This window comes from Suricata suricatta, chromosome 11 (assembly GCF_006229205.1).
Source record: "Suricata suricatta isolate VVHF042 chromosome 11, meerkat_22Aug2017_6uvM2_HiC, whole genome shotgun sequence".
In the NCBI taxonomy this organism is placed as follows: domain Eukaryota; kingdom Metazoa; phylum Chordata; class Mammalia; order Carnivora; family Herpestidae; genus Suricata; species Suricata suricatta.
In genome coordinates this window covers 66,287,293-66,293,956 of record NC_043710.1, presented here as the reverse complement: position 1 = coordinate 66,293,956, position 6,664 = coordinate 66,287,293, and the positions used below count along the sequence as shown (strand labels likewise).

Sequence of the window (6,664 nt, the reverse complement as noted above, 5' to 3'; positions counted from 1 at the left end):
ACTAAATTCAGTAGTGATTTACTATTCATTATTAAAAAAAGGTTTTTTTTAAATGTTTGTTTATTTTTGAGACAGAGAAAGAGACAGAGCATGAGTGCAGGAGGGGCAGGGAGAGAGGGAGACACAGAATTCAAAGCAGGCTCCAGGCTCTGAGCTGTCAGCACAGAGCCCAACTTGGGGCTCAAACTCACAAACTGCAAGATCATGACCTGAGCTGAAGTCAGACGTCCAACTGACTGAGTCACCCAGGTGTCCCTACTTTTTAAATTTAGATCCAAGTAACTTAAAATATAGTGTAATAGTAATTCCAGGAATAGAACTTAGTGATTCATCACTTATATATAACACCCAGTGCTCATCCCAACAAGGGTCCTCCTTAATGCCCATCACCACTTAGTCCAGCTCCCCACCCAACACCCCACCAGCAACCCTCAGTTTGTTCTCTGTATTTAAGAGTCTCCTATGGTTTGTCTCCCTCTCTTTTTATCTTATTTTTACTTTCCTTCCCCTATGTTCATCTGTTTTGTTTCTTAAAGTCCACGTATGAATGAAATCATAGGATATTTGTCTTTCTCTGACATATTTCGCTTAGCATAATACACTCTAGTTACATCGACATGGTTGCAAATGGTAAGATTTCATTTTTTTTGATTACTGGTCATTACTCTATTTTTGTAAGAGAGCTTACTGCCTTTGAGAAATAGGCCTTTTCTTCAACATTCTTACTTTATACATTCAGGTCTTCAAAACCTACTTTCAGCTAAAAAATTAAGCGCAAATAAAATAAATTCAATATGGACAAAACATAAAAATACTTTATCATCACTAGGATGCTCCCTCATATGGAAAATGTGCTTTGAAACTAAAAAACCATCTTCCCAGGCGCCCCCTCACACTCCACACCCACCCTCTCCGGCTTTTGCCCTAGTGGCTAAATCTCTCCGCTGGGATATTATTCTGCTCTTCTAACACAAAGTTCTTAATTTCTGGCCTGTCCCATCCATGTAAGAAGGACTGGACTTAATATGGTTTTTAATGTTGCTTTATGCCAGGCTCTCTCAGCTTATCAGATTCTTTTACAATGGCCATCTCATTATACAGACTCATTCCCATAAATGTCTTCTTACTGGTTGATGGGTCTATTACTTTTTGGAAAGCTCCCCTGAGCTAGGTTTATTTATATATTGTGTTCTCTTTTAAGCTATAGATGCTCCCCTCCCAAGTCTCTTTTCAAGGTCACCTCCCCTAACTTAAAGCAGAAATACTGTGACACATTGAGACAAACCAAGAGAGCAGTCTTTTTGAAAGCCAAGCAAGTAGCCACATCTTATAACAAAATTGAAAAGTAATCACCATTGTCTACACTCCGACCACTACCGCAAACCAAAAATGGGAGGGGCATTAATTTCAATAACAGTTTGCTGACAGAGTCTATGGTTTCTTGTCATGAACTATCTGTCCCATTTCTACATCAAAGGCCCAAAGGTTTTGTTGCTGGGCCTTTCAAGGTAACATTAGAGCTGTATTCTGTACAAAAACTAGCTCAACTCAGCTTGTGTTCTCTGAAAAAGTTAGCTCAACTCAGGTCAATTATATCTTGCACTTGTAAAAGATAACCTGATTCTTATAAGTAGGCTTGCTTATGGAGAGACTTTGGAGAATCTTCCTTCTCAGTAGCACTAATGCAAAATAAAGGTTGGAAGTACAGACTCTGTATAACTTTTGCCTTATGTCCTTCAGTCAAAATTAAGAGCTGCACCCACCAGAAAAGAATGGTCTCCTTAATAGTTTAACTTGCCAACTTCAGGGAAATAACACACCAGATCCCCTTACGTATCATAACCTACTTACTCCTTCCTCCACTTCTTCAACTAAAAGGAGTTCTAAACTTCCTAACAAAATAACATATATCTTAATATTAATATAGAAATTAACTATAATTTTTAAAAATGTTTATTTACTTTTGAGAGAGACAGAGAGACAGAGCATGAGTTGGGGGTGGGGCAGAGAGAGAGGGAGACATAGATTCCAAAGCAGGCTCCAGGCTCTGAGCTGTCAGCAGAAAGCCTGACATGGGGCTCAAATTCACAAACTGCAAGATCATGACCTGAGCCGAAGTCAGATATTTATATGACTGAGCCACCCATGTGCCGCTTAACTATAATTTTTTATTTATTATGACCATTAACTCCCTTTGGTCTTCCCCTGGGACATGGTTCTTTTTTAACAATTTTACATTTCAACTGGAGAATGTAATTTTATTTTTAAAAATATTTTTATTTTTATTTATTTACTTTGTTTTGAGAGAGAGAGAGAGAGAGAGTGTGTGTGTGTGTGTGTGTGTGTGTGTGTGTGTGTGTGTGTATGTGTGTGTGAGTAAGGTGGGGAGAGGGACAGAGGGAGAGAATCTTAAGCATGCATGGAGCCCATAGCATGGCTCAATCCCATAATCCTGCGATCATGACCTGAGCCAAAATCAAGAGTCAGATGCTCAACTGACTGATGCTCAACCATCCAGGTGCCCCTATTTTTACTTTTATTTTTTTTTTATTTGAGAGAGAGGGGGAGAGAGAGAGAGAGAGAGAGAGAGAGAGAGAATCCTAAACAGGCTCCACACTCAGTATCGAGTCTGACACAGGACCCAATCCCACGACTATGGGATCATGACCTGAGCCAAAGTCAAATTGGATGTTTAACCAACTGAGCCACCCAAGCACCCAGAGAACATGATTTTTAATAATCTGAAACAATTTAAAAACAATTTCTAACAATTTTACATTTCAACTGGAGAACTTAAGTGGATTTAACTTTTTAACTTACTGTATATATTCAATAATCTCTCTAAAAGCTTAAGGGCACTCACTAGAACTCTGTTCCCTTTTTCCACTCCTCCCTTTTTGTCTTTTCTAAAATGCAGGATTTGGCAATGTGCAGATGAAAATACACACTGCTTTGGCATAGGTTTGGAAGCAGGTAGACCTGGCTTTGTGATTTTGGTCTAATTATTCAATTTTTTTCTTTGATCTAGGTATTAAGCATTTCAGAGTTTGATCGTGGAAATGAATATCTTATGGAATGCCATGAAGATCAAAAGAGATGTGGAAAGTCTTGAGCCCAGTGCCTGATGGACTGATTACACAAGTAAAGTTTGATTGATTATAAAGTTTGTGTGTTCCAAGTTCCTAAGGGGTCTTGGAGTTGGATACTAGTTCACAGAAACCACTGTTTCCCAATTTTCCCTTATAATAAGAATTTCTTATGATATTGGTTAAAAATAAAATTTCCCTAGTCTCATTCCAGACCTGATGAATCAGAAACTCCAATTCTTGGGAATCAAGGAATTGAATGTTTTACAAACATTCCTTGTGATTCATATTGTCAGACAGGTTATGGAAACACTGATATAGACTATCAGTGTCATGTTCTGTAATTACAAGCAAAATTTGAAATAAAATAACATTTTAACTATTTGATCTTTTTAATTTGTGGAGCTTCATTATGTTCTTAGTTAAAATACAGTTTAGTATTTTAACTGAAACTTACATCAAATATTTAAATTTCTAGTCCATCTGTCTTTTTCTCTGTAGGTTCTACAAAACAGTTAAACTTCATTCACATTAGTGAATAAAGATGATACTGCTTTCGGCTTTAACTAATTTTAAGCACTATGGTAATATACAGCACTGCATAAATATTTATATTATTAACTGTTAAAATTATAATAATAATAATGGTCTATACTGTGAAACTTAACTTGTGAATTAACCAACTAGCTGCATTTTAATATGCTTTTAGCAAATCTAAGCTTCTTAGAGGCAAAGCTTGAAATATTATGCATAAAGACAGCACAAACATTCCTTCATGCTTGAACTCAGATTATTTTTCATTCTTTCTTTTTTTAGATGGGCCTCCAGCTAAATGTACATTTTAGGTTATGTTTTGCAATGTATTTTTAAGTATTTACATTTAATACTTCATTCAAAGATGACATTGCAGATGGTGATTATTCTCCCCCTGTGTTGTATGTGGCAGGGACCCAGAGGAGTGAGAAAATGAAGAGGAAAGGGTGGGAGAAAGGTTGGATAATCAGTGTAACAGCAGCAGCTCTTTCCAGATGAATGACTATTAAACAAGGAACATTTACTGAGCTCCTACTAGGAGCCAGCTACCACCCTAACTCCTGAACACAGCTACTAACTGCTCTGTTGGTTCCCTGTTCTCAGTTTTGCCTCTGAGCCCTGTGATTAGCTAGAGGCATGGCAATTGTTGGTAACCAGTTGATACTTCCTTATTAAAGAGAGTCAGGCTGTTCTTGTTTACCCTAGGCCACAGCTACCTCAGTGGTTGTCACTTTATTTCAGAACTGCCTGTAAGTCTTCTTTTTTGGGTCTATGGCTACCTTTTATGTGAATGCAACACGAAAAATGCTGATGGTTTATCTTGCTCTCACCCACTGAGATGACACTATCTAGAATCTAGATTATGCCATCATGTGTTTGTTTATAAGTTGCTTTCACATGATTCTTTAGTTGTTTCCTATTAAAATTATCTCTTTTCCTTCGCTAGTGCTTTTCTACATTTTTTTTCTAGAACATAGTTCTTAGGATAAAATTATATATGTGGAAGGTCCTCAGTAAATACAAACAAACATATTGTTTCATTAGCTGTACTACAGGAGCTCGCTGATGACCATTTCTCTTCATTTAACATATAGTAAGTTACAATGATGAAAATTAACTTTTTTATAGTTTATTTTTGAGGCAGAGAGAGACAGAACACACATGGGGGAGGGGCAAAGAGAGAGAGAGAGAGAGAGAGAGAGAGAGAGACGCAGAATCTGAAGCAGGCGCTAGGCTCTGAGCTCTCAGCACTGACCCTGATGTGGGGCTCAAACCCATGAACCATGAGCTCATGACCTGAGCCAAAGTCAGACACTTAACTGACTGAGCCACCCAGGTGCCCTGAAAATTAATATTTTAATGTTTATCTATTTTTGAGAGAGAGAGACAGAGTGTGAGTGGGGCAGGGGCAGACAGAAAGAGGGAGACATAGTCCAAAGTAGGCCCCAGGCTCTGAGCTGTTAGCACAGAGCCTGACATGGAGCTCAAACCCATGAACTGTGAGATCATGACCTGGGTCAGAGTCAGACACTTAATCGACTGAGCCACCCAGGCAACACCAAAATTTCTATAATTTAAGAAAATCTGACATGCAGTGTTTTTGGAAAATCTGAAATGACCAGCCAGATGAAAGTCTAAACATGGTCACTAACAATGATCAATTGTACTCCCAATAATTTGGATTAGGACATTATTTTCTTCATTACAGGAAACTTAGAGAATACAGATAGTATACCTAAGAGTTTGAAATAAAGAATTTCAGTTACATTTATTTTTATCTTTTCTTTAATCAAGTACATCTATATAATAAGTGTCATGAATTTTTTTATATTGTCTTTGGGATTATCCTTTCTTTTTCATTGTTCACATTTTGATATGTAATCTTCCAAACTTGTTTTTTATGCATCTATTATTTTCCATAAAAATATGGGTATGCTTATTTTTTATTATAATAAGCATAATATCCCTTTTTATAAAGATGCTCATTTTTGATTGGATGACTGATGAGGGCAAAGGGTGAAGTTGGAGGGTAACATCCACAGAGAAGCAACATTTAATCAGAAACTTAGAATTATTCTTCAGTTTCATAAATAAGATGTCTCTGCTTTCCGCTTTGATTTAAATCTATTTTAGGGTAAGATCATATCATTTACATCAGTATTGGTAAGACTTTAGAGTACTTTATAATTATCTGAAAGCTTATTTAAAAAATGTACACCCTCTCCTCCTCCCCAGCCTCATTCTCAAAAATTCTGATTTAATAGGTAACCAAGCATTTGTCAGTTTTAACCAGCATTTAACTCCACTTCTCACTTTCATCTTAATTTCCCTTTAGAGGAATCACCCTTTGGAAGATTACTCTGAAGAAGTGTCACCTGGGCCTCGACACACTCCATCATTTGGTGGCTCTACTTCAGAAATTTCAGTCTATAGCAGTAAGACAACACTGAAGTTAGAACTGGAAATCATTACAGTGTCAGCATGACTAGCACATTGTTCCTGTGTTGTTATTTCTGTTGTGGGTCCTCTAAATCCTCCTCGGTTCCGAACTCTCTCTGGTCAATTCTTTGAATCCCTGATATCCTTTCAGTCAGTTCCTTCTTTGTCTAAAGTAGCAAGAATTTGGTTTCTGTTACTTGCAGTAAGGAACTAAACCAATAAAGAAAATCTATACTACTGGGGTCTAGGAACTTACATTTTTAGCAAATTCTCCAAGTAATTCTGATGGAGGTGGGTCCTCAAACTACACTTTGAGAAACACTGTTCTGTTTTTTTTTAGTATTCTACATAGCTCTTTGTATCATGGTATTCAGGTGGAAGGTAGTCAATAAATTCATCCTAGATGAACAAATGAATAAATGGATGAATAGATGATGGATTCTTTGTAAAGATGCCTGACATCAGGTCTACTAGTGCTAAACTTTGATCAAATAAATGTAGGTTGATTGGTGTTGCTACCTGAAGTTTTCTTATTAAGTATATGTGCTGATTTTACTTTGATATAGTTGAAAATCACAAAGCAGATTATCCAGAAGACTGTGAGC

At 37.0% G+C, this 6,664-nt stretch overlaps 1 long non-coding RNA gene across 1 annotated transcript; it reads left to right on the top strand.

Moving 5' to 3' along the window:
* Positions 1 to 3,053: 3,053 nt before the first annotated feature.
* On the top strand, positions 3,054 to 6,108 carry LOC115271852. The gene is made up of 2 exons (XR_003900118.1): positions 3,054 to 3,141; positions 5,956 to 6,108. It is a non-coding gene; the product is annotated as an uncharacterized LOC115271852 (long non-coding RNA).
* The last annotated feature ends 556 nt before the right edge of the window (positions 6,109 to 6,664 follow it).